This window comes from Phoca vitulina, unplaced genomic scaffold (assembly GCF_004348235.1).
Source record: "Phoca vitulina isolate PV1807 unplaced genomic scaffold, GSC_HSeal_1.0 scaffold5, whole genome shotgun sequence".
In the NCBI taxonomy this organism is placed as follows: domain Eukaryota; kingdom Metazoa; phylum Chordata; class Mammalia; order Carnivora; family Phocidae; genus Phoca; species Phoca vitulina.
The window spans coordinates 19,085,418-19,113,246 of NW_022589708.1; the positions used below are offsets into that span (position 1 = coordinate 19,085,418).

The following is a 27,829-nucleotide window of genomic DNA, read 5'->3' on the forward strand; positions in this document are numbered from 1 at the left end:
GTGAATCCTACTTTTGAGAGTTTGAGCTCTCTCCACTTGAAAAATCACTTAACATCTCTGAGATAATTATATCTACCTTCAAGCAAGATTATGAAGACTGGAGATAATATAAATGGACCAGACATACTTGGCTCCTACCAGAATTGTGGATGATTTTAATAGATGGTCAAAAAGAATCCTGTATATGTCCTGTAAGAAAATATCTTCCATCTCCTTAAGATGGCAGAGAATTCAAGACCAAGAACAGAAATATCTGGCAGAATTATGGAAGAACAGAGAATCTTCTTTACACCAGAAAGCAGTAGAAGAAATAATTAGTATTTAAATACTGCCAATTTTGTGCTGGGTGCTTTACATATTCAGTATCATAATTCTACAAAAGTCCCATAAAGTAGAGTTTTTAAACTCCAGGTCTTCTGAGAGGGTACCATGGCTCCAAGAGCTTAATGCACTTTTCTTGTTGACTCCACAGCCCATGTTCATTCTGTCCCAGGCTGGGGTCTAGAATCTCTATAAAGGTCATCCATGATTCAGGAAATACATTCAGTCGGAAAGCCTAGAACTGCCTTCTAGTGAAGGGCAGAGAATAGGTCTACAGGTGCATGGAACTGAGGTCACTAAAACTTCCTGTCCAGATCTTTAATGGGACACAAGATGGCAGATGGTGTTCTGGTAATATCCTAATTCTGGATGTAGGTGCTGCTGGTGTACAAGTACAGTAACTTCCAGAAAATATATCAATATGTATACCTTTGTGTATTTTATGTATCCCCACACATATATTTGCATTTATACATACACGCTTCTAAGTTTTTATATATAGTTCCTTCAATGTAAACAAAAAAATCAATGACCAGTGTGCACTTATAACAAAGGAATCTGGACCTAGCACAAGGGAGTAAGATAGAGCTCACTGAATTAAATGCCATTTAAGCTTTGACCTGAAAGAAGAATCTAACCAGAGTTAAATGGCAACAGAAAAACTAAAATGTGTACAAAAATGGTACAAGGTCAAGGAAGCATTCACAAATGGAGGAGGACATTGGGAGACCAGCCAGTGTATTATTGGAATAATCTGAACAGAGCAAGCTGCTTCTAATAGGTATAGTTTGTGAGTGCAATGAGAACATTTACTAAAAAAAAAAAAACAAAAAAACAAAGTTAATAACTTCACAAGAAAGCAAATGTTAAAATCTCACACCTTAAGTTAATATTAGTCATAACCCAACTTTTTGGAGGAATACAAATGATTCTTCATGATTAGAGTATTTTAAAGGGAGGTCCTGCTGTGAGAAAAGTTTAATTGGTTGTTTTCTATATTCTGTGAAATGCACTTTTAAGAACTTGCTCCTTGGTAGCAAAATTGGCATTTTGCAATGTGTGTGGAACCTGTATTATGATGAGACATAGGGACCTTTTCAGGGATGGAGCAAACCAGCCTGTTGGACATTTATATTCAGCTTTCTAAAAATTAAATAAGAACATAATTTCCCAGGTTAGCTCAGAGTTTCTGGTTGCCTGTGATTAAGCACTGGCTGGAAGAAAGAACAAGGAATGTCATTAAGGTCTGGACTATTCTGATTATTTACAAAATCTACTCTTACTTAAGGCAGTTATTCTTAAAGTGTCATCCACCAACCAGCAGCCTCAGCATTACCTGGGAACCCATTAGAAATGAAAATTCTTGGGCCCCACCCCAGATCTACTGAATCTAAAACCTGGAGTGAATCCAGCACTGTGTTTTATAAGCCTTCCAAGTTCTTCCAAAGAACACTGAATTTAGAAAACCAGTACTTAAAATTTCCATTCTATCACTAATCGCCAGGGAAATGCAAATCTAAACCATAGTAAGATATCACCTTACATGTGTCTGAATGCCTGGAATCAAAAAAGGAAGTGTTGGCGAGGATGTGGAGAAAAAGGAACCCTCCTGCACTGTTGGTGGGGATGTAAAGTGGTGCAGCTATGTGGAAAGCAGTATAGAGATTCCTCAAAAAATAATTAAAAATAGGACTACCATATGATCCAGTAATTCCACTAGTGGGTGTACACTCAAAGAAAATGAAAACACTGGGGCACCTGGGTGGTTTAGTTGGTTAAGCGGCCGACTCTTGATTTTGGCTCAGGTCATGATCTCAGGGTCCTGGGATCAAGCCGCACACTGGGCTCTACACTCAGCGGGGAGTCTGCTCGAGAATTTCTCTCCCTTTCTCTCTGCCCCTCCTTCCCCCTCAAATAAATAAATCTGAAAAAAAAGAAAGTGAAAACACTTAATTTAAAAAGATATTTGCATCCCGATGTTCATTGTAGCATTATTTATAATAGCCAAGATATGGAAGCATCCATAAATGAGTGGATAAAGATGTGGTATATATACAATGGAATATTACTCAGCCATAAAGAATGAAATCTTGCCATTTGCAACAGCACGGATGAGCTAGAGGTTATTATGCTAAGATGAAATAAGTCAGAGAAAGACAAATACCATGATTTCACTTATATGTGGAATCTAAAAACAAAACAAAACAAACGAGACAGAAAAAAAACAACAGATTCAAATTGAGAACTGGTGGTTGGCAGAGGGGAGGTGAGTTGGGGATGGGTGAAATAAAGGGGATCAAGAAGAACAAACTTCCAGTTATAAATCATGGAGATATAAAGTACAGCATAGGGAATTAATTCGTAATGTAGTATGGTGACTACGCTTATTGTGGTGAACACTAAGTAATGTATAGAATTGTTTAATCAATACATTATACACCTAAAATTAACATTGTATGTTAGTTTAAAAAAATTCCACTTTAACCTGTTAGTTGGAAGCTGCATAAGAGGAGGTCATACATACCCAAGAACCCCTCAAATGTATCTAGTCCCATCTTAGTCTGGTTTTTGAACATGCTATCAACATACCTCAGCAACATGTATAGTCCATCCTTTCTCCTAACCCTATGCACAGCAATAATCATGTCCCCTTATCCCACTGCAGCATTACCTCCTCTAAATTCTTCAGCTCATGGCTATTTGGCTTCCACCCCAAAGACTACTTCTCTTTGGTAACTGCAGTGAGTGCCTCATTGTTAAATGTCAGATCATGGTCTTAAACTGCATGAATGTTTATGGTCTATGTCCTACCAGAATTTTTTTTTTTTTTTTTAAGTTTTTTTTTTTTTTTTTTTTTATTCGACAGAGAGAGACAGAGCGAGAGAGGGAACACAATCAGAGGGAGTGGGAGAAGGAGAAGCAGGCTTCCCGCGGAGCAAGGCGCCCGACGTGGGGCTCGATCCCAGGAGCCTGGGATCATGACCTGAGCCGAAGGCAGACGCTTAACGACTGAGCCACCCAGGTGCCCCCCTACCAGAATTTAATTGCTATTAGAAAGGTGATTTTTCTGTTTTGTTCACTATTCTGTTCACAGCATCTGGAGGAGTACCTGGCACAGATTACTTGCTCAACAAAGTTTATTGAATAACAATGAAAATAACTTGTTTTCAATTCCTCATCCTACACATCTTTGGGGTACTCTACAAGGTTAACAAACTCCATTAACACCAATATTCAAAACCATCAAATCTCCACCATTGACTTCAAAAGTACTTCAGTTTCTAGCTTTATTTGTATGGTTCTCAGTCCTCTTTTTCATTCTCCTTTGCTGGAGAGTCTTATCTTTGTTTTGCAAGCTCATCCATTCAGAGACAGAAAATGATAGTAATTAAAGGAAGCAAATTTTGAAATCAGATCCTATGCAAATTACACTCTGAGCCTTGCTTTTCTCATCCATAAATTGGTGCCCTGATATTACTTATCCTGCAGTATGTTTTTTAAAGATTTTATTTATTTATTTGACAGAGAGCGAGAGAGCACAAGCAGGCGGAGTAGCAGGCAGAGGGAGAGGAAGAAGCAGGCTCCCTGTTGAGCAAGGAGCCTGACGCGGGGGCAGTCGCTTAACCAACTGAGCCACCCAGGCACCCCTATCCTGCAGTATTTTGAATACTAGATGAAACTGTAAATTCTATCAACTGACCCCTACTATGTTTTGTTGATGATCCTCTGCAAATGATGGAAATCACGAACCTCCAACTTTTAACTGTTTCAGATCTACATTTGCAACTTCCTGATGGACAGCATAGATATTTTTTTTAACTTTCTATTCAACTTGTGAAGACCACACTGATAAGTTTTTCTCTTCGGATGACTTGGAATCCTTTGGCTCAATGCTCACTTCTCATCTTCAATATCCAATCAATAAGCTATAATTTTTTTAACTGACCTAATAATCCTTTCATATCCAAAATGTTTTTCTTTTCCATTTCCACTGTTACATCAATGGTACACAATCTGTAGACAAGCCCATTACAATAGTCAGCAAATGCTGTGTGCATTCTTTCCAGAATCTATTATTCCACATTCTGCAGCCAGAGTGCTGCTTTAAAATACAAATATATTAAGACTATCCATTGCCTTCTCATTGTTCTTAGCAAAAATGAAGTAATTACTATTCCAGTCTAGTAATCTCAAATTGGTTCAGCTCAATCCCAGCCCTCTAATGTATAGAGAATGTTCCTCCCTAAAGCATGCTAGAGATCTTGGGGGTACGCACTCTAGGATGGCCATAAATGGTAGCCAAAAATGGTTATGCACATCCCATGGCATGGATAAAAATCAGATGGACCCATATGTAGTTCTGATCAGCAATCCTGAGTTATTGAGAAGGCCTCATGCAAATGAATATGTTTTGCAAGCCCCTTTCACTTACTTCCTTCTGGGTCCTCTAGTTTTTCTCATTACGCTGTTCAGGTTTCCCAATCATTACAATCTAACACTTCCTGCCTCCTCTGTCCCCCCCCACCTCCAACCCCCATCAATTCTAGGATCCCTAGGTCCACATCTTTTTCTTTCCACTGGGAGGACAGGAAGGCAAGGACAACCAGAAACATTTTTTGACATCTCCCCAAAATCAAAATATGAATTTTTTTCTTTTCCACTCAAAGACAGAAAGGGCTTTAACTTCAAATATTCCAAGGTTGTGAGGAAAAACATTTGTCCTAGATCTTTCTTAAAAGCACTCAAGAAAAGCAAGTAAAACCAATGCAAAGGTGGTTGAATGTCCAAATCCTATTGCATTAAAAGAGAAATTCTTCACATGGTCTATGGCATTCTTCCTGGTGCAGCCCTTAGCCATGTCTTCAGTCTCCCCTCACACCAGGAACCCTTGAACCCTCTTTGCTGTCTTCTGAATTCACTATTGGACTTAAAACAGTTTCTCACACTTGCCAAGCCCTATCCTGCCACTGGAATTGCTCAGGCTGCTCCTACAGTTTGAAATACCCTCCCTTTCCTTCTTCACCTCAGTGAACCCTCCCTGTTCTTTCTCAGCAGCAGTCACTTTCCTCATCTCCTTGACAAGATAAAATACTTCACTATTGGGGTGCCTGGGTGGCTCAGTCGTTGGGCGTCTGCCTTCGGCTCAGGTCATGGTCCCGGGGTCCTGGGATCGAGCCCCGCATCGGGCTCCCTGCTCCGCGGGAGGCCTGCTTCTCCCTCTCCCACTCCCCCTGCCTGTGTTCCCCTCTCAGTGTGTCTCTCTCTGTCAAATAAATAAAATCTTAAAAAAAAAAAAAAATACTTCACTATTTTGCACTTTAATAGCACTATATTCTTATGTACAATATTTATAGTAAGCACTCTATAAAAATTAATGAAACTAAAATTAGTAAATACTTTAATAAATTATTTTTGCAGGGCCTATGGTCTAAGTTTGCAATTTGTTTATGGGCTTCTCCCCCCCAACTATTACTGATCTGCTGCCAAGAATGAGCCCTTCATTTTTTACTCTGCTAACAAACTCCATGACTCAAATTTCTTCCCTAGACAGTTTTATATTTCCTGCTGAATCTGATGTTAAATTCTCAAATGTCAAATATGGTTAAGTTCCTTTTCTGCTCAAAATCCTTCACTGGTTCTTCATATGCATAAGGGATAGATACAACTATCTTAGCATGGTAAAGTACTTGCTAGTCTGCAAAGGAAACAGTCAATAAAACCAAAAGACAACTGACAGAATGGGAGAAGATATTTGCAAATGACATATCAGATGAAGGGCTAGTATCCAAAATCTATAAAGAACTTATCAAACTCAACACCCAAAGAACAAAGAATCCAATCAAGAAATGGGCAGAAGACATGAACAGACACTTTTCCAAAGAAGACATCCAAATGGCCAACAGACACATGAAAAAATGCTCAACATCGCTCGGCATCAGGGAAATCCAAATCAAAACCTCAGTGAGGTACCACCTCATACCAGTCAGAATGGCTAAAATTAACAAGTCAGGAAATGACAGATGTTGGCGAGGATGCGGAGAAAGGGGAACCCTCCTACACCGTTGTTGGGAATGCAAGCTGGTGCAGCCACTCTGGAAAACAGTATGGAGGTTCCTCAAAAAGTTGAAAATAGAGCTACCATACGACCCAGCAATTGCACTACTGGGTATTTACCCCAAAGATACAAATGTAGTGATCCAAAAGGGTATGTGCACCCTGATGTTTATAGCAGCAATGTCCACATTAGCCAAACTATGGAAAGAGCTAAGATGTCCATCAACAAATGAATGGATAAAGAAGATGTGGTGTGTGTGTGTGTGTGTGTGTGTGTGTGTGTGTGTGTATATATATATACACACACACAATGGAATATTAGGCAGCCATCAAAAAAAAAAAACAAAAAAATGAAATCTTGCCATTTGCAACAATGAGGAGGGAACTAGAGGGTATTATGTTGAGCGAAATAAGTCAATCAGAGAAAGACATGTATCATATGATCTCATTGATATGAGGAATTCTTAATCTCAGGAAACAAACTGAGGGTTGCTGGAGTGGTGGGGGTGGGAGGGATGGGGTGGCTGGGTGATGGACATTGGGGAGGGTATGTGCTATAGTGAGTGCTGTGAATTGTGTAAGACTGATGAATCACAGACCTGTACATCTGAAACAAATAATACATTATATGTTAAAAAAAAAAAAAAAAAAAAAGTACTTGCTAGTCTGAACTCTTATCTTTGCCTTATTTACCTACTTATAGTACTCCAGCAAAGTAGCTTCAGTGTTAACCACATCAACATTATCTGCTTTACCATAGATACATACCCCAAGTTCCTAAGGGTTAAAGAATATGTACAACAGAAGCTGAAAATCCATTGAACTTGATATGGGGCAGAATTAAAAAAATTAAACAGACTGAGAAGACCTTATTTCCCTTCATGTCTCAGTGAGAATTTCCCTCCCAGATACATGTTTGATTACCCCATGTTTTGCCTCCCTGCGTATTTTTTTTCTCTTAACTTCTGTTTTCATTATTTTTAAGTAATGTGGTTTTACTGGAAAACACGTTGTAAGTAAGTGCTGCTGGTTGTATTACTGATGATTATAGTAACATATAATCTGTCAGAAAAAGGAAAGTTTGAGTTTATTATTTTATGCGTCAAAATAACATGAAAAAAGAGAATTGGATGGTCCACTGGTGCGTCCAGAGCGCTACAGCCACATCATTTGGGCATGATCAAGAACTTGCTGTTTGAAAGCATAAAGATGTGGCCTTGGCAGGTCCTGAGCAAAGGGGACAAGGAAAAAGTCTCCTATAAGGAAAGGACCTGTGAAGGAGGAAGGTTTGCCACAGGGAAAGTGACAGATCAGCCTGTGGGTGAGGCTCTAAGGGAAGCAATGCCCAAAGTCGTGAAGTATGTGGGAGGCACCAGTGACAAGGGAATCTGGATGGGGATGACAGTTCCTATTTCTTTTGCTGTGTTTCCCCAGTGAAGATGGCTCCCTATGGAAGAAATTCAAAGTCTGGTTTCAGATTCCAAACCAGCTCCAGAACAACCTGCCCAGTTCCTACTGATGACAGCATTAAGACGGAGGACAGGGAAAGCATCAATGTCTCTTCCTTGCAGTTTGGTGATTATGTCAAGGAAGCTTACTATGTAGCTCATGTGGCCCAGCTGCGTACCACCTCGGAGGACACAGACACCTGACAGAGTGACTTCTACTTCTACACTGGGTATGAGCCTCCTATGAAGCCCTACGGATGTCACAATGAGGTCTGCCTGGTGAAAGCATGAATGACTCCCTGAGCCAGCACTTCCTGAATACGTGCTTCTGTGTCTACTTCCTCAGGGGAGAAGAAGGGGAACAAAGCTTACAGCTGTATCTCCAGCTTAACCAACTTTCCTTCAAAGCCAGTTCCTGCCAATTTTCTGAAATAAACATACTCCATCTATGCTCCTTTTCTCAAGGTGGGAAATAATATAGCCAAGATAGGCAACATCCTTCTAACAGACTTAGAAAGTTCTGTGGTGGACCATAAAAAAAATCCAGCAACATTTTCCCAGCTATGTGGGTCACTAAAAACGGATTAAAAAAAAAAAAAAAAATGAACCATGAGAGACTATGGACTCTGAGAAGCAAACTGAGGGTTCTAGAGGGGAGGGGGATGAGGGGATGGGTTAGCCCGGTGATGGGTATTAAAGAGGGCACGTATTGAATGGAGCACTGGGTGTTATACGCAAACAATGAATCATGGAACACTACATCAAAAACTAGTGATGTAATGTATGGTGATTAACATAATAAAATAAAAAAATGCAAAAAAAAAGATTGTCCTAAAATTAAAAAAAAATAAAAAATAAAAAATGATTGAAATTGTGTTTTTGTCGTTGAGAGAAAAACGTGGTTTATGCATGATCTTTCATCTGTGGTTCATATAAGACCTTTGTCTAAAAGAAACTGAAAATACTAGGGACAACTGGATATGATGAGGCAGTGAAAAGAAGTTCTGCAATATTTAACTGAACACGGCCCATGTATACGCAACACCGTTCAGACCTAAAGGAAGGATGTGAAGGTGAGTAAATAGAAACTACTGTCCTCAAGCAGCTTAGTTTCTCATGAGGGCAACAGGCAGACATATGATTGCATTTAACAAAGGGCACATAGCATAAAGTACCAAAAATTCTATAAAAACTAAATGCTTCGGCAATGCCTGAGAAGGAAAAAAGATTAATTTTTACTGAGATGACTGGATCTGACTTGATGATTTAAGTGACATTTGACCTGAGTTGAAGACAGTGGAAGGTTTGATTAGCCAGAAACAGGGAACAAGGTCACTCCAGGCTAAGGGAGAGGTGGGAGGCAGAGCTTAGAGGTACACAGGGCATGACCTCTTTGGAGAAAAGCAGCGAGAACAGAGCTGAGGTTCACATAGTTCTTCTGTAAGAAAGTGATTCATATAAGAGATGAGGTTCAAAGGACAGATTGGGGTCAGACTGTGAAGTCATGAATACCATGTGAAGAAATTTTTATGACCACAGCAAGGGACTACAGGAAATAGCACTTTTTGTTTTGTTATTATTTGAAAATGACCAGGATTTAGTTTTTAGCTATTCTAGCTCTAGGGCACTGGGAAACACACAAAAAAACTGTCTTACCCTCTCCATCTCCTATACAATAAAATTATACCTATTAAACTATGGGGTTAGCTTGTTTTATTTTTTAAATCATTTACTCTGTGCCAGGCTCTGTTCTAGAGCTGGTGATGTAGCAGTGAAAAAAAGAAAAAAAAAAAAATCTGTGCTTACATGAAGATTAGATTTTTGAGGCAAAGCCATTAAGAAACAAGCCCACCTATGGTACGTAATGTGGAGATAAATTCCACAAAGGGAACTATAGCAGAGTGGGACGGTAGAATGGCAGAGGCCACTATTCTAAGTTGTTAGGGTAGGCCTCACTGAAGAGGAAACTGTTGGTCAGGTTCCCACATGGTTGTGTGGTGCTCAAAGTCCAGGCAGACAAGACAGCAAGGGAAACCTAGGTGAGGACGGAATGTGCAGCAGTATAGTGGTTGAATCGCACTATTCGAAAGGTATAGGCCGCAGTATTTTCATACCGACCAAATGTGAGATGTGAAAAAGTAGTCTGGGATAACTAATGGTTATTTGGCCTGAGCGTCCAAAGACATGAAGGGGTCCTTCACTGAAAGCATCCTTTAGTGAAAGGTGTCAGAATACAGCAGGAGGAACTGGTGAGGAATAGGATCAGGACTTTTGTTCAAGATTTCCAGTGGCCAACTGTTATACACATCTTTAATTCAAGGTAAAGTTGAGGTTGGAGACACACATTAGGAACCATCAGTGAGTGCAGAGATGGTGTGTGAGCTTGGGAGGGCACGAGATTAGTCCCAAAGAAAGAGAGAACAGAGAATAAGACAGGGTACAGAACCTCCGAGTTTTCTTATGCATTAGTGTTGAGAAAATGAGTGTCCAACATTAGCATCTGAGGAGCAATGGTTAGTGAGGAATAAGATTGAGTATTCTAGAAGAAAGGTAGAGTAGTACATCAAGAAGGAAGAAATGATCAATTATGGGCAAGAAATAACTCAAGTAAGATGAAAACTCCGAACTTAACTAGACTGAACAACATGGAGTTCTTGATGAAAGCAATCAGAGCAGTTTGAAGAATAGTAATTTGGTAGGCTTAAAATATTTCCTATCAAAAGTTCCTCATACTGTAAGATCTTATTAAAAGACCCAAAATATTTAACAAAAAACTAAACTTTTTAAACATGAGAAAAACTTTTTAAAAACACAGCTGAAGAGTATAAAGGAAATTTTTGAAGGCCAAAACAAACAACAACAAAAAAAAAACAAAAAGGGAATACTGTTTCCATGACATGCTGTCATGTAACAAACCTTGTACCAAGACTAAAATGGTTTTTATTTGTGAAAAGCATTATTTGTAACCACCAAAAAGGGATAGGAAGAACAACAAAATCTAGGCCATACAACTGCCTGGAGCTGAATTAGAGACCCTAACATGAAGCTGGGAATCTTGCAGACCTAAATCATCAGTGAAAAGGGTGATGTAAAAGCAAAGAAACAAACAAAAACCACAGAAAGGGTGAAAAAAAAAAAAAAACAACAACACTCATTTGTCACAGGCTTGGATCTTGTGGAAGAGAAAATATATATACTAAGTTTTTTAGACCACAAGTCACAGTTCACACATTTTGATGCCTGAATACATTCTTTAGGGTTTCTGTCCTCAGTCTTACCTGGTATTTAAGTAAATCTTCAATTGGAAATGTCTTCAGATATCCAGAAGCAAATGCAGAATTTTTCTATAGGAATGACGCTGATCTGTGGCCACAAAGAATTCTCAAATTTCCAAATACAAAAAAGTAAATGAAATAGATGAAGGAAAGGGACACCATAAATGAAAGTCAGAAAAAAAAAAAATTAACAGAATGAGCAGAGATGCTATTCTATGAGGTGTTTAGAAAAATTCTCACAACAAGGCAACTTTTGTCTTGGGCTTCAGACTAAGTATCTTATTTGGACCTATTTTCCAGTGTGCTAATTTTTTCTTAAGCTACCTGAAGTCTTCCTTTACCTCTTAGATTGAATACTCAAGTTCAGTTATTATATTTTTGCAGCTTTATGAGTCTAACCCATTTGATTTTTAACACTTTTTAATTCTATAAAATTCTCTGAAAATGTTTTCTGTTTTCTCTAACCTCTTTAACATTTTAATGAATTATTAAAAGTCAGTGTCTTATTAAACCCATCTTGATCTTTATGCATCTTTGTTATGTTTTTGTTTTAGGCTTTTGTTATCCACTTTTTACCTGGGGATATTCCAGGTGAATTTTGATTGAATTCCAGATGTGTAAAAAAATAGAGAAATTTTGAAGACCTGAGTCATCTTCTCTAGAGGGAATTTCTTTTTGCTTTTAATATACATCTATGGGAGAGGGCAGATCTCCTTAATCTGAGTAATGTTTAAGTTCATCTGTAGTTGGGCTTACCTATTTCTTATTCACTCTTTTCCTCAACTAAGTTAATGGAGTATTTACCAAGGCCTCTCTTTGCCCTCATGCAATCCAGTTTTGTACCCCATTCCTGTAAGACGCTCAAATTTTTCAGCTGCTAAAATCTTAGTTTCCATTCCACACCCAGCTTCTTAGCCTTATGACTCTTGATTAACGCCTAGAAGGTAGGTCTAGAATATTAGGCTCACCTTTTTGAAACACTCTGAATATCATATTGTATGTTAACTAGAATTTTTTTTTAAAGCTCAGCACATTTATTTTTTAATTTTTTAATTAACATATAATGTATTATTTGCTTCAGGGGTACAGGTCTGTGATTCATCAGTCTTACACAATTCACAGTGCTCACCATACTACATATCCTCCCCAATGTCCATCACGCAGTTACCCCATCTGTCCCACCCCCCTCCCCTCCAGCAACCCTCAGTTTGTTTCCTGAGATTAAGAGTCTCTTATGATTTGTCTCCCTCTCTGGTTTCCTCTTGTTTCATTTTTCCCTCCCTTCCCCTATGATCCTCTGTCTTGTTTCTCAAAATCCTCGTATCAGTGAGATCATAAGATACTTGTCTTTCTCTGACTTATTTCGCTAGAATTTAAATACTTAAAGAAAAATAAACACTCTGCCTTGTTAGCATTTGAATTCTCTCATACAGATTCCTTTAAAATATTTTTCTCCCCTTTACTAGGAACAGATCTGAAATAAACCAAGCTGCTGTTTCTCCAAACAGAAAGCCCACAGATACAATTTTACCTCTAGGAAGACAATTGGGAATGTAATTGTGAAAGGTTACAGAGGACCTCAGACTGCCACTGATGTTCTGCTCTATGGCATTCATTGTATTATTTTTATGCCAGATACAAACATATTAGCCTTACATAATCTGTAATGTGGATCCTGTATCTTAAGAGAAAAAAAAAAAAAAAAAAAAAAAAAGGTGGAGAATCAAAGAAATGGGAATCAGCAAGTACAGAAAAGTTTTTGATTTTGTTTCAAAGGGGAAGCTGAGAATTTGGACACTATTTGAAAGGATTTGGAACAGAAAGTAAGAAAGTGTCTACAATCCAGAATGCTTCCATGCTGATGGGAGGTGGTAGGAGATTGAATTCATCACCTGAAACACAAAGCATGGATACTTATGTAACAAGAGTACATATTTAAGTTTCTTTCTGACCTTTTAATCATTTAAAAATGCCAGCTGTGGGGAGAAGAGATGGGCAGTAAGGAAATAGGTGGAAAAAGTCAAGATGGGGTCTTGGAAAAAATAAAGATGAGGTGAAGGGTGAGAGAAAGTGGGGAGTTTATAACAACTCTTGGATTGGATTTCTAAACTCTGTAACTGGGAGGAAAGGAAGATAGCCTTGCATGTATTAGAAAAAGTAATGTCAGTTTACTATATTAACACATAGTTCCAGATCCCAAGAAGGAAAGCAATAGTCTGTTTGGGAAATTACTTTGACACGGTTTGTAACTTGGTATGATGTCCATTATACCTACAAGAACCCATGCTATGGCAATAGGGTAGTTTTAATAGGGGCGGGCTGCCAGGTATGCTTACGTTCTACTTGAATTCAATTGAACACTTAATCCTGAGCTTTGTAAGGGTCAAATAAAAGCAAAATAATTCTCTCATTGCCATACTTAAATGTCCTAATTTCTTTCTCTCAAGGAGTACAATTATCTGAAATTAATGTTCAGCTGAGCGAACAGAATCTCAGAGCAAGATAGAGGAAATTCATGTAATCCACAGGGGATATGCTCTCACTGGGATTGCTGGTTTGCATTAAGTTGGTAAATCTGGATTCCAAGAGCATTACAGCTCTGCTTGAGATGGGGAGTATTTGTCAGTTAATTATGCTATGCTGTACGTAGGGAATAGTCCCCTATGTACAAAACCAGAGTCACTCTCACTCAGAGAAGGTTATAAAAATATGAGAAATTATGGGAGGATAAATTATTTAATTTTATTTCACTTATTACCAACTACCAATACTAATATTTTCCCAAAGGGAAGAAAACTTTACGATAATGTTTTTAAGAAAAATTGTCTTACTATAAAATGTGCCATCTCCCATTTGTTTCACTGTATTCTAGAGCTATCAGTCTTATGAAGCAATAAATTTCTGTTGTATACTCCATAAGCTCCTGTGATAACATTTTATATTGCTTGACTGCTGCCTGAAGGAGGAGGGTAAACTATTATTTCAAGGTGCATTTTGCATCCAAGGAGACTAGACCTGTTTATTGCAATAGTCCCATTTTTTACTCTAGGGCAGTGGTTATTAGATATGAAAGAAAATGAGAAGGACTGGTTTCTCTTCCCCAAGGAAAGGAGAAGGGAAGAGAGGAGAGAGAAGGAAAAAATGGGAGGGGAAAATAAACCAGTGAAATCTTGGGAGGTGGATACTAAGTGGGTGGTTGTCTATTGAGGCAATCTGTTCCTTGGGGGGTGATTGGCTGAAATGTCTTAATATCAACAAGCAGTATTAGATATTTGTTCTGTGATAAATGCTGTAATTCTAATATTGCTCTGTAGGAGGTAGTTTGTTCATGTGGTCCATGAGGAGGTGATTAGGTGTCATGTTTGATGTTTTGGATTCAATGGTATTTTCTCAAAATTCATATATTGAAGACCTAACCCCTGGTACCTCAAAAAGTAACCTGATTTAGAAATAGGGTCATTGCAGATATGGTTAAGATGAGGTCACTTTGGAGTAGGGTGAGCCTCTAATCCAATACACCTGGTGTCTTTAGAGTCCTGTGAAGAGACATATACAGAGAGAAGATGATATGAAGACGTAGGAAGAATACCAGCTGCAAAGAACACCCAAGATTGCCAGCAATTCACCAGAAGCTAAAAGAGAGACATGCAACAGATTTTCTCCAGAAGCTCTCTAAAGGAACCAATCCTCCCACAATTTGATCTTGGACTTTCAGTCTCCAGAACTGTGACACAATGAACTACTCGTTAAGCAACCCAGTTTGTGGTACTATGCTATTGCAACCCTAGCAAACTGTTATTTTTTTAACCTGGTGAGAAAGAGAAACAACATGAAAGTAATTTGTTCCTCAGAGGTGGAATCACCTGGTGTGTAAGTTCGGCTCCTCTGAGAAATCGATGCCACGTGGGATTTGATATGTACGATTTTATTGGGGGAAAAGCCTGTGAAAGATAAAGCGAGGATAGGGAGAGGTAGCTACAATGCTAATCTGACCCCTGTGAAAACAGAGGAGGAGGAAAGGATTGGGTACTAGAAGTCTCCGACTGGAGCAGATTTTTTTATTTTTTTTTAAGATTTGAGAGGGAGCAAGCAAGAGAGGGAGCAAGAAAGCATGGGGGGAGGGACAGAGAGAGAAGGAGAGAATGTCTTAAGCAGAGTCCATGCTGAGCACAGAGCCTGACGTGGGGCCCGATCTCACAACACTGAGATCATGATCTGAGCTGAAACCAAGAGTTGGATGCTTAACTGACTGGGCCACCCTGAGCATATTTCTAAGCAAGGTTAAGAGAGGCTAATGGGGACTCTTTTACCTTAAGTTCCCTGTCATGGGAGTCCCATGTCTTGTAGTCATAAGCTTTCATACTAACCCCTGCTGTGCTCGCTCACTGAACGCAGCCTGAGGGCAACGTGACCCCAGTACAAATGCCCCGGGGGCCAGAGAAGGGTGGCAGCTGGGCTGTCCTTTAACTCTGCTCTCCACAGCGTGACATCTGAGCAACACAGTTCCATGGCTGCCACCACACTGGGGGACGTGGAGATGCCTTAGGAGAGTATTTCTTGAGGGTCAGCTGCAAGTTATCTGTTTTAGGTACTGTCCAGCTATGCTGGGGATAGCCTTTTCATCAGGAGTTGGCCAACAATGGCCTGTGGACCAAACCCAACTTCTATTTCTGTATGACCTTTGGACTAAGTGATTCTTAAAGAGTAAGGAAAAAAGGAAAAGAGGAAGAGAAGATCCAAGAGACTGTGCGAGACCCATAACGCCTAAGATAATTATCTGGTTCTTTAAAAAAATAAAAATTAAAAAAAAAACCCAAACATTAGCTAACCATTATTTTAGAAGTTATCTACAGCCATAAGTATTGGGGTTCCACACATGTCAGAGTGGTCTGTTTCAGCTAGTTATCCCTAGACCACCTCTGCTTATAGAAGTAAGCCAAGCTGGGCATGATGCAGTGAGGTGGAGTGGGAAGGTGATATGGTCTTTAAAAGGAAGGGATATGGAATCATTCAGGAAGTCACATACAGTATTTATTAGTTCAAGCTTCACTTCTGTTTTCTCCTTTCCAGATAAATAGAATTGTCATGTTCCATCTGATAGGCGTGGCCAGTTCACAGCCACTGACCTGCTGAGAAGTGGGTGATGGCGGCCAGTGGTCCATCATCAAACCTAACCCACTGGGTGTCAACCTATGCTAAATTCGAGCTAGTTTATTCTTACAGTCCTTTCAGATCTCACAAAAAAGTTAACGTATGCTATTTAAAATTTGAAAGTTGGCTGATGAAAAAATCCTTGAAGCTATATGCAAGAGCAATAATATTTTTATAATTTTTAAATCTTATAGGTAAATCTTAAATCAACCCTTTTAAAGTTAGTAGCAAAAGAACAGATATGTGATTTTTATTGTGAGTGAAATGTAGGAGAAGGTTTTTGAGAAAACAAACATTAGAAGAATCACTCAAGCTTCTGGAATGTGAATGAATACATTATATAAGGGAAGATAGAAAGTCCAGAAATAGATCTAAGTGCATATATGCAGCCTATGTATAACTCACTAATCCAGTTATTATCAACTATCACTTTCTCACCGTATCATTTTTAGGTTCAGTTGATTTTATCTTCTCCTTGTACTCTTTCTTCACTTGGTTTCCAGGATGGGGAAAGAATGAATTACTTAACAAAAGTTAGAGGAACAATGGGCTACCCGTTATAGAAGATCCTACTCGTTTATTTTACATAAAAATAAACCCCAGGTAGAACTTGACTAATACATAAAATATCCTTAGGAATTAAGAGCATTTTAAATGAAATGGGAAAAAATGATACAAAGAAAACAGTTCAGAAATTAAATATATAGCTGCCATCATTAACAATCATTCAAATATTTCACATCTGTTGTGTTTCAGGAAGTGAATCGTCACTTAGTATATATCTGTGAATATAGTAAACCACAAAATAGACCAATTATGAAATTTATTTCTAGGGAGAGATCATAAAATAAGCCTAATTACAAACAATTATTTACCATTTTAGATAAGTACACAGGGATCATGAGAGCTGGGGTGGGAGGAGGGGCTTTGAAGAATTAGGAACTGAGGTCTGGGTAAACCTGACTGAAAGGGTGAAATATAAGGAAAGACTGAAGAAATTTAGCATAGTAGATAGATATCAGGGGAGGGAGTGTCCTAGGTAAAGAAAATAGTAGAGCCATGTGTGAAGTATTACAGGAAAGTCAGGCTGGTCCATGTGCCTGGTGCACAGTGAGGAGAGAGAGTGTTCTTGGAGAGAAGGTCAGGGAGGTAAGTGGGCTGGATAACGATTGGCCTTGGTGGCCCCTGTGGCTTTTACTACAAGTGAAACGCAGTACAGGTGTTAGGTATTTACACAGTGAAGAGACATCACATAACTTGTAGAAAAATTTCTCTAAGTCTATTATATAGTGGAAACATGAAATGTTTGTCCACCTCTGACTGACTTATTTCACTTATTATGATGTCTTTTAGGTGCATCCACATTTTTGCGACTATCAGGATTCCACCTTAAGGCTAAATAATATTCCATTGTATATATATTTTCTTTGTCCATTTACCTGTAGACAGATATTTAGACTGCTTTCACATCTTGGCTATTGTAAATAATGCTGTAATAAACACAGGAATGTAGACAGCTCTTTGAGACCCTGAATTTCATTCTTTTGGATATATATACCCTATAGTGAAACTATTGGATCATATGGAATTTCTATTTTTAGTTTTTTTGAGGAAATGCCATATTCTTTTCCATAGCAGCTGCACCATTTAACATTCCCAGTATCTTGATGGTACTTAGGGTATTATGGGTGTATATAGACATCCAAATTGTATATATTAAGTATATATAGTTTTTGGGGTGTCAATTATACCTTAAAGCTTTAAGAAAAATATCACTCCAGGGCGCCTGGGTGGCTCAGTTGGTTAAGCGACTGCCTTCGGCTCAGGTCATGATCCTGGAGTCCCTGGATCGAGTCCCGCATCAGGCTCCCTGCTCGTCAGGGAGTCTGCTTCTCCCTCTGACCCTCCCCCCTCTCATGTGCGCTCTCTCATTCTCTCTCTCTCAAAAAAAAAAAAAAAAAATCTTTAAAAAAAAAAAAAAAAAAAAGAAAAATATCACTCCAGCTAATGACATGGAAATAGATTGGGGCACCTGGGTGGCTCAGTCATTAAGCGTCTGCCTCCAGGTCAGGTCAGGATCCCAGGGTCCTGGGATCGAGCCCTTCATCGGGCTCCCCGCTCGGCGGGAAGCCTGCTTCTCCCTCTCCCACTCCCCCTGCTTGTGTTCCTGCTCTCGCTCTCTCTCTCTGTGTCAAATAAATAAATAAAATCTTAAAAAAAATAGATCATATAAGACAAGGGCAGAGGCAGAGTTATCTCTTAGGAAGCTATAGATTTATATCAACTAAGGTAAGAAAATTGGGACATACTTTGACTCAGGAAGGTAGCAGTGGTGATAGTAGGGCATTTTTGACTCCTAGATAGGTTTTGGAGGTAAAACAACAGGATTTGATGACATAATGAATTTAAAGGAGATTTTTAAAAAGGAGTCAAAGAGGACTCCAGTATTTTTGACAATGTAACTGTAAAGGTGAATTTGCCATTAGCTGAGATGAAGGAGGAAGGAAGAAGGACTGAGCAGGTGTAGGGGGGAAGCAGATGAGAGAGGTCAGTTTCAGACATGCTTAAGACCTTTATTAAGGATCCAAGGGAAATGTTGTGTAAACAATTATGTATTTAATCTGGAGATCTAAGGAAAGTAAAGAGTAAATTTTTGTGTCATCAGCACATGGAGGTATTTGAAACTATAAAAATGCACATAGCCTCTGATGGTGTAAAGATTATGTATGAAAACAAGGACCGAGTTTTGAAGCATCATAACATTAAGTGCTAAAGGGAAGAAGATAACCAGTAAAGGAGAATAAAATGAGGGAGAGGGAAAAAAAATCATGAAATTGTGATGTCCTGAAAGATATATTGAGTTTTAGGGGAGATATCAATTGGATCTAATGATCTAATTCTTAAGTATCAAGATGAGGGTGAAACTATTAGATCAGCAACAGGTGATCACTGACAACTGGGAAGAGAGAGCAGTTTCAGGGCCTTCCTGGACTGACTGAAGTGAAGAGCCTGGGAGGAGAGGAATTCAAGAGTAAGGAGAACAGAACTTTTGAAGAGTTTTGTTGCAAAAGGGACCCAAGAAATGAAGAGGCAGGGGAAGTAGGATCCTGATAAAGCTCATTAAAGATGGGTCAAATAGCCTATTCTATGGGAAGGATATGGTAGAGAGTAAAAATATATATAAATATATACTCTAAAAGAGCATGAAGTGATGTTCCTAAGTGGGTGAGACATGATGGGATCTAGTGCTTCTGAAGGGGAGCTGGATTTACACAAATTGGTTAAGATCATCTGATAACAGATGGGGGGAAAAATGAGGGCAAATGCTGTTGGTTAGGGCAGTTTTGTTGGTAGAAACATGTGAAGTTCTCTGCTGATGGTTTTCTTGCAGTGAAGTAGGAAGGGGACTGCTGTAGGGACTGAATTATCTAACATAAAGCACACAGAAGAGTTCCTAACATGTATCTGTATTTTATTGACATAGAAAATACGATACTAAGAAAAAAGGTTAAAAGTAGTATGTAGGGTATAACCGCATTTTCTGTGTCCAAAAGTGGTTTTTGAGAATGAACGTGAAATTCTTAACAGAAGGGACCCTATGCTGAGTCTGAGACCATGAGTTAGAGAAAGAAAACAAAGAATACTTAAGGGTCACCTGGGTGGCTCAGTTGGTTAAGCGGCTGCCTTCAGCTCAGGTCATGATCCCAGGGTCCTAGGATTGAGCCCCACATTGGGCTCCCTGCTCAGTGGGGAGCCTGCTTCTCCCTCTCCTCCCACGCACGCACTCTCCCCTCAAATAAAAGTCTTTAAAACAACAATGACAAAGAACACTTTTAAAAATTCAAATCCAAGATCATTAAAGGAATAAATCAAAGGTCAGAATAAGTGCCAAACTGAACAATACTCCAGAGGCAACGTTAGGAGAGGATATTTGGAGGATTCCCAAAAAATGTATCTATGCTTTTTAGCCTTTTTGTTACATTTAAAGATAAGAGTTTGAGGGTGAAGTATTATAGAGTAGAGGCTTTAAAAGGCAAACAATATCTTTTTTTTTTTTTTTTAAAGATTTTATTCATTTATTTGACAGAGAGAGACACAGCGAGAGAGGGAACACAAGCAGGGGGAGTAGGAGAGGGAGAAGCAGGCTTCCCACCGAGCAGGGAGCCCGATGTGGGGCTCGATCCCGGGACCCCGGGATCATGACCTGAGCCGAAGGCAGACGCTTAACGACTGAGCCACCCAGGCGCCCCAAACAATATCTTTTTCATTTCTCGTATAGTTTTGTATTTTGTACTGATTATTGTATTGGTTGCCGCAGACCTGAATGTCCAAACTTCAAGTTCAAATGTATTTTATTATGTATGCTGAGAAACAGCCACCAGATGATTTGCAATGATTCTACAGAGCTCCTATTTAATGTTCTTTAATAAACCTTTACAAATTTCTAATAGAGTTCATGACTTGTCCAGAGATTAAGTACAAGGGTGTTTTTTAAAGTTTGAAAGAATTTCATAACTTGAAAGATGTAGTTTATAAAGGAAATTTTTTATAATTAAAAAGTTAATTGAAATAAAAAGAATTTTAAGTTAGAAGACAGACTTTTAAAGTACTATAAAAAAGTTAAGGAATATTTTTAAGACATTTATTCTTTGTAAAATATATTGCTCTACAAATATTGCCACTATGTTCTCTTTGTGCAAAATCTTCACCCACATCCTATGTAAAAAAAGAATTTGCTTTTTAAGGTTTCAATATGAATATGTTATCTTATATGTTTTGTTTTGATTGGCTATTCAAGATTATTAATTGCTTTCTGATTATATATAAATCAATGTGACTTTGAAAAATAGTGATTAATATAGAGGTTTACTTTTTTTTTTTTTTTCAAGATTTTATTTATTTATTTAACAGAGACAGTGAGAGCAGGAACACAAGCAGTGGGAGTGGGAGAGGGAGAAGCAGGCTTCCCGCTGAGTAGGGAGCCCGATGCGGGACTCGATCCCAGGACTCTGGGATCATGACCTGAGCCGAAGGCAGCCGCCCAACGACTGAGCCACCCAGGCGCCCATATAGAGGTTTACTTTTAAATATACTTTTCAATCTCCTCTGCATTTTTTATGTGCACCTTAGGACCACAGGCAAGTCACTTCTCACCCAGAGACTTCAATTCCTCATTTGAAAACGTTGTTTCAGACTATCCAGTAGGTGCTTTCCAACTTTAAAGCAGAATGATTCTCTATTTCTTAAGTATTTCTGAACTTTTCTAAGCTTATGAAACTTAGGAAGAACCAGGGCTGGATATTTTCTAGTTCATGCTAAGTTTCCATTTTGCCAGATAATGTTTAAAAAATTAGGTAAGACTTTGGGCCATGCTGGGTTCCCAGTCAATGCTCAAGTATTAGTTATTTAGGAGCAAATATATTAACCAGTTTTTTTTCCCCTCTTAAAATAATTATTGAAAAATTATTTATACAATGAGATTGGTATATCCATACAACTTTCTGGAAGATGAAGAGGAGCAGAATGCAAAGAAATTTTAATAAAAAAAAATCTGTTAAGACATTTTCAATCATTATGGTCACTTATAAATGTGATAAGATATGGGGGTGAAATCCAACCATATTATTATCTATTATGTCACCAAGGAAAGTTTGTGGAGTTGTTCATGCTATTTGTACCCAAATGACATAATTCACCCTTATAGAAAAAAAATGAACTGTGAAAAATGTAGGTCTCAGAAACAGATTTGATCTTGAACCATCATCTGCCGCTTAGTAACTCTGGAGCTTTTGAGTAGCAGTTGACATGTCTGAATTTTTACTTCCGTACTTAGCAAAAGGAATACCAACCACTTAGGGTTATGGTAAGGATTAAATAAGTATACAAACTACTTATGATAAACAGTCAGTATGTGTTATTGTTTCAGGATGACCTAGATACATTTCTCTGACTGCAAATAAGCCACTCTTTGAAAGTTTTCTTCTACAAAATGCAAAACATTTATGTTTCATAAGTGGCTAGATTTACCCTTTACATTCCTTTTCTTTTCTGTACTGTTTAAAATTTATTTTTTCTTCCTTTCTTTTCCTTCACTTTGCCTTTACCATTCTTCATTTTTGTTGCTTTATTTCATGAAGTGTTTGGAGATACTCTCTGTATTAGGGTTCTCCAGTGAAGCAGAACCAATTGGGGGTATATATGTGTATACTGTATGTGTATATGTATATGTAAGTATGTGTGTACGTATATGTATTTGAAATTTTATCTTAAGGAACTGGCTCATGCAATTATGGAGGCTGGCAACTCCAAAATTTGCAGGGTGGGCCAAAGGCAGGAGCCCCAGGAAGAGCTGCTGTAGCAGTTTTTGCCTGAAGGTCATTTGCTGACAGAATTCCCTTGGGAGGCCAGGCTTTTGTTCCATCGAGGTCTTCACCTGATTGGTGGAGGCCTACCCACATTATGAAGGTTGATCTGCTTTATTCAAAACCCATCACTTTAAATGTTCATCTCATCAAAAAACTCCCAGAAACCTCCAGATTAACGTTTGACCACATATCCGGGCACCATGGCCAACAAAATTGACACATAAATTCACCATCCCACTCTCTAAATTGGTACTCTTTTCGGAACACTTCAACAGCACTGAACTCACCCTGTAGGCATATGAACAGGAACCCAAGCATCAGCCTTCAGATAGTGCCTAATCAGATATGTTAAAAGACAAAGCAAATATGGGGGGAGAGGTGTCAATCCTTTCTGAATGTACAGGATCCATTGAGCTATGAAGACCTAGGACAGTAATTCATCACAATTTTGCATTTTAGAACAGAAAGCATTAAATTTATAATATAATGGCTTTAACTCTGTTCATCACTGAGAATATTTGTAAAAAATATGAAATTGTCATCTATTCATAATTATAAAATGATTAACCACTATGAAAGTTATATGCATTGAAAAAATTTATATTGAATTTCATTATCTGTATTATATAACCTAGAATGACTAGTCAAGAAATTAGGAAAGGTAGTAAACACTAGTAATTTGTAGGATTAGTTTTGTGGCTTGAGAAGCTCTTGGTAACTGGAATTCAATTTGTGATACCAGACTTTCAAAAGAATATGCCTTTAAAGCCTAATACAGAAACAGAATTACTGTGTTAACAGAAAGAAAACTCTTTTGAAGGAGATATTATTTAAGTGTCTAGCTCCAGAAATTATAACTCGTGATTTTCCAGGTAGGGGTTTCACATTAAATGCACTTATGTACTAACGCTATGAGCTTGCATAACTCCCCAGCTGTCAGGCCTGCATCGATCACCCGGTCACTGTGCTCAACAGTTACTGTGGGTGCAGGAGTGACACAGGAGAGGCTTTGATCCACTTAAATTGGAGAGTAGATTCGAGTTCCCAGCTTTAGTTTGGATGGACTCCAAACAGGAAAGAACTCTGAAATTGCTCATTTCAGGCTAAAGAAAATGCCAATGCTGATGCAGAGAATTAGCAAACAAACAAAAAGGAGTGCTAAACAACACTGCACAATTTAGAGAGAGAACTGGCTACATCTCACCATCCTTGCATCTAATAACAAAAGACCCAGAACTCTGCAAAGAATTTAAAGGACTTGGAGAAACAAAAATGTACATTCCAGGGCAGTCCAGACAATCAGTGTGGGGCCCAGGGAACAGGCTGAAGAGCAGGGTTTATCACCTCAGCCACAATAATGAAGGGTTACTGATATAGGCTGAACTGTGTCCCACCTACCTCCCCACCCCCCCAATTCACATGTTGAAGTCCTAATCCCTAGTACCTCAGAATCTGACTGTATTTGCAGATAACATCTTTAAAGGCAGGTAAAGTGAGGTCCTATAGAAGTGGGCCCTGGTAAGACTCATGTTCTTATAAGACGAAGGAAATTAGGACACAGACGTGTATACATGTGAAGACAGAGTGAGAAGGTGGTGACCTACAAGCCACGGATAGAGGCCTTAAATGAAACCAACCTAGTCAATACCTTGGCTTCTAGCATCCACAGCTGTGAAAAAATGACTTTGTTGTTCAAGCCACCCACTCTGTGATATTTTGTCATGACAGTCCTAGTAAACTACTACAGTTAAACTATTAACTATTTGGTTAGAACAACTCACTGGATACATGGCACAAGAATCAAGTACTTTAGGACACATCCTCTGTTAGTGTCTACAATTCATTAAAAATAGTTCTGATTAGGGACTCCTTGGATGGCTCAGTCAGGGGGCTAGCTCTTGATGCCAGCTTAGGTCATGATCTCATGGGTCCTGAGACTGAGTCCTGTGTCAGGCTCCTCCCTCAGTGAGGAGTGAGCTTGAGATTCTCTCCCTCTGCCCCCTCCCCCCAACTCACTTCTTCTCTCTAAGTCTTAAAAAAAAAAAAAAAAATAGCTTTCATTAGGGGCACCTTGGTGGCTCAGTCAATTGAATGTCTGCTTCTTGATTTTAGCTCAGGTCATGATCTCAGGGTCTTGGGATCGGGCCTTGTGCGGGGCTAGTACTCATCGAGGGTGGGGTGGTGGGGGGTCTGCTTGAAGATTTCTCTCTCCCTCTGCCCCTCCCCCCTTAAATAAATCTTTAAAAAAATAGGGGCACCTGGGTGGCTCAGTCGTTAAGCGTCTGCCTTCGGCTCAGGTCATGATCCCAGGGTCCTGAGATCGAGCCCCGCATCGGGCTCCCTGCTCCGCGGGAAGCCTGCTTCTTCCTCTCCCACTCCCCCTGCTTGTGTTCCCTCTCTCGCTCTCTCTCTGTCAAATAAATAAATAAAATCTTTAAAAAAAATAAAAATAAAAAAATAATAAAAAAATAGTTCTCATTACAAAACGTAGGTCCTTGTATTTTCATTTTATTTTTTTTAACGGTCAAAATGAATAACAGTCTTTAAATAACAGTCTTCACATGTGGATTCTGAATTGCATGGTCAACTGTGTTTGCATTAAGATTTTAAGGTCTAGAATGAAATAACCAGGTGATATGGATCCATTGGAGGTTCCTATTTGGGTATGCAATTCCCTGTTTTCTATACATGTCGTTTAAATATAAGAAACACCCATATTAAATAATGAAATTTAAATTGGAGAATAGACAAATAGTCTAGAGCATTTCATTAATAAAATGGCATATATAAGAGGAAAATACATGTTACCAACTGAAAACATGTTCTAAGAGTGGAATAATATTTACAATCATCATGTCACTATATCTTTATAGGCATTGTAACCAGAGCCTGACTTAGGCATACATCTTTCCGTTCACATTTTACTTGTACATTCTAAACATGTCATTTGTGATTGACTTTGAAATAGGCAAAGGGCCTAGTTCCAATAGGACTATTTTGTTGGAACAAGCAAATGCGCATAGAGTGAAGAATAGACTTTAACATTCTATTTCTGTTAGGAATACAGTTCTGAGGATACCATTTAAAAATTTATCTACAGGGGTGCCTGGGTGACTCAGATGGTTGGATGTCTGCCTTCGGCTCAGGTTGTGATCTCTGGGTCTTTGGATAGAGTCCCATGTCCTCAGGCTCCTGGCTCAATAGGGAGTCTGTTTTCTCCTGCTGACTCTCCCCCCTCCTCCTGGCTCTGTTTCTCAAATGAATAAATAAAATCCTTAAAACAAAATAAAAATATATCTACAAATACTTAACTATTATTTCATCATTCTACAAATATTTTTTTGAACAGTGAAGTATCTGTAGTAACAAAAGCTGTGCTTTCACATTAACCATTCTTTAGGTCAAGAGAAAGTTCAACAGATCTTGACATATATGAGCCAAATGAATATTATTTAACACTTATGTGACAGACCAAAGGCTAGATTCTAGGGTGGGGAGTTCTTTGGGCTATTTTGCACTAATTTGTACAAGGGCTCCTTACTAATTTAGCAATTGTGTGACTGGAAGCATTTTTGAAAGAAAATTTTCTATTAGCAAGATAGAGGCAAAACTCTTAAGGATTCCCAGTGCAGAAACAGATAGTGAATTAACACATCTGTGTCATTGAAACACGTGGGATCATGAAGCAAAAATATGCAGCCCACCCACTCTTGACTTGCCCTAAGTGCTTTATTTACAAAAGAAAATTACCACTGGCTCCCAAGCATACTTTTTCCACAGCTTGCGTCTTGTAAGTATGTCTACACTCTATTACTGATATTTTACACTGCATATGAATCCTTATAAAAATTTTTTTTTTTAAAGATTTTATTTATTTATTTGACAGAGAGAATGAGAGAGAGAGCACATGAGAGGGGGGAGGGTCAGAGGGAGAAGCAACTCCCTGCCGAGCAGGGAGCCCGATGCGGGACTCGATCCAGGGACTCCAGGATCATGACCTGAGCCGAAGGCAGTCGCTTAACCAACTGAGCCACCCAGGCGCCCAATCCTTATAAATTTTTAAATAATCATGTATAGACCTAGATTTTTTTCCCAAAACATTCTTGAGAGCATTGACAAATTTTTATCTCACATGCATTGCCGATTGTTTCAGTACCATAGTTATAAAATGTATTTTGAACCTACAGGGGAGCTTTATTTGAAAGTTTTGGGTCATTGACATTATAGAAGACATGTTATATTGAAGCTGAGCTCATTGCCTGGGAAACAAATGTGCCAAAGGAATTATTTCAAGGTAATCTGCCATTCTGGAATTTGAGTTACTGACCTGTCTATATATAAATCAAATTTAATTTTACTTGCAGGTTTACAGAAACAAACCTTAAGACATGTGTGTAGACAGAAATATAGATATTTTAGGGGCGCCTGGGTGGCTCAGTTGGTTAAGCGGCTGCCTTCGGCTCAGGTCATGATCCCAGGGTCCTGGGATTGTGCCCCGCATCAGGCTCCCTGCTCGGCGGGGAGCCTGCTTCTCCCTCTCCCTCTGCCTGCCTCTCTGCCTACTTGTTCTATCTCTCTGTCAAATAAATCAATAAAATCTTAAAAAAAAAAAAAAAAGAAATATAGATATTTTAGGTTCTACTGCTATATCTGGAGTATTTATAAAATATTTCAAACATCAAAAGTAGAAATATTGTATTAATACAGTACACCAAGGAGAGTCATGAATTCAATATTTTAGCTTCAAAAATAATCAAAAACAACTTAAGCCACAAAACTTCCTATAATAGATTGCTTGTATTGGCCATTTATGATAACATAAATGCTACTTCAAACACGGCTATATTTAAACAATGCATTTCTTTTACTGCTGTCATATTACAACACCCAAATTTCTCTGTTTTGTAAAAGCCAGTCATAATTTCATATCTCAGAACTACATCCTTACAAAGTCTTGAGATTTTTTAAATTTTTGCTTAAATTTTAATCACCGATCTAAATTCACATAAAACTGTTGAACGTTTGAATATAGAATTATCAGCCCATGGACTAAGCTTAATTTTTTTTTTTTTTAACTGAAAGATCTTGTTCAATAAATACATATATGCTTTTTATCAAAAGCAATAAAATGAAGGTTAACTAAAAGTTAATTTGGTGAAACCTACCAAACATTCATGTAAGTAATACCAATCTTCTTAAACTCTTAAAAAAAAAA

At 38.5% G+C, this 27,829-nt stretch overlaps 2 pseudogenes; both read left to right on the forward strand.

Moving 5' to 3' along the window:
- Nucleotides 1-654: 654 nt before the first annotated feature.
- Nucleotides 655-8,114, forward strand: LOC116631379 (annotated as a pseudogene).
- A 739-nt stretch (nt 8,115-8,853) lies between these two features.
- Nucleotides 8,854-27,829, forward strand: part of LOC116631380 — a 96,566-nt pseudogene continuing 77,590 nt past the window's right edge.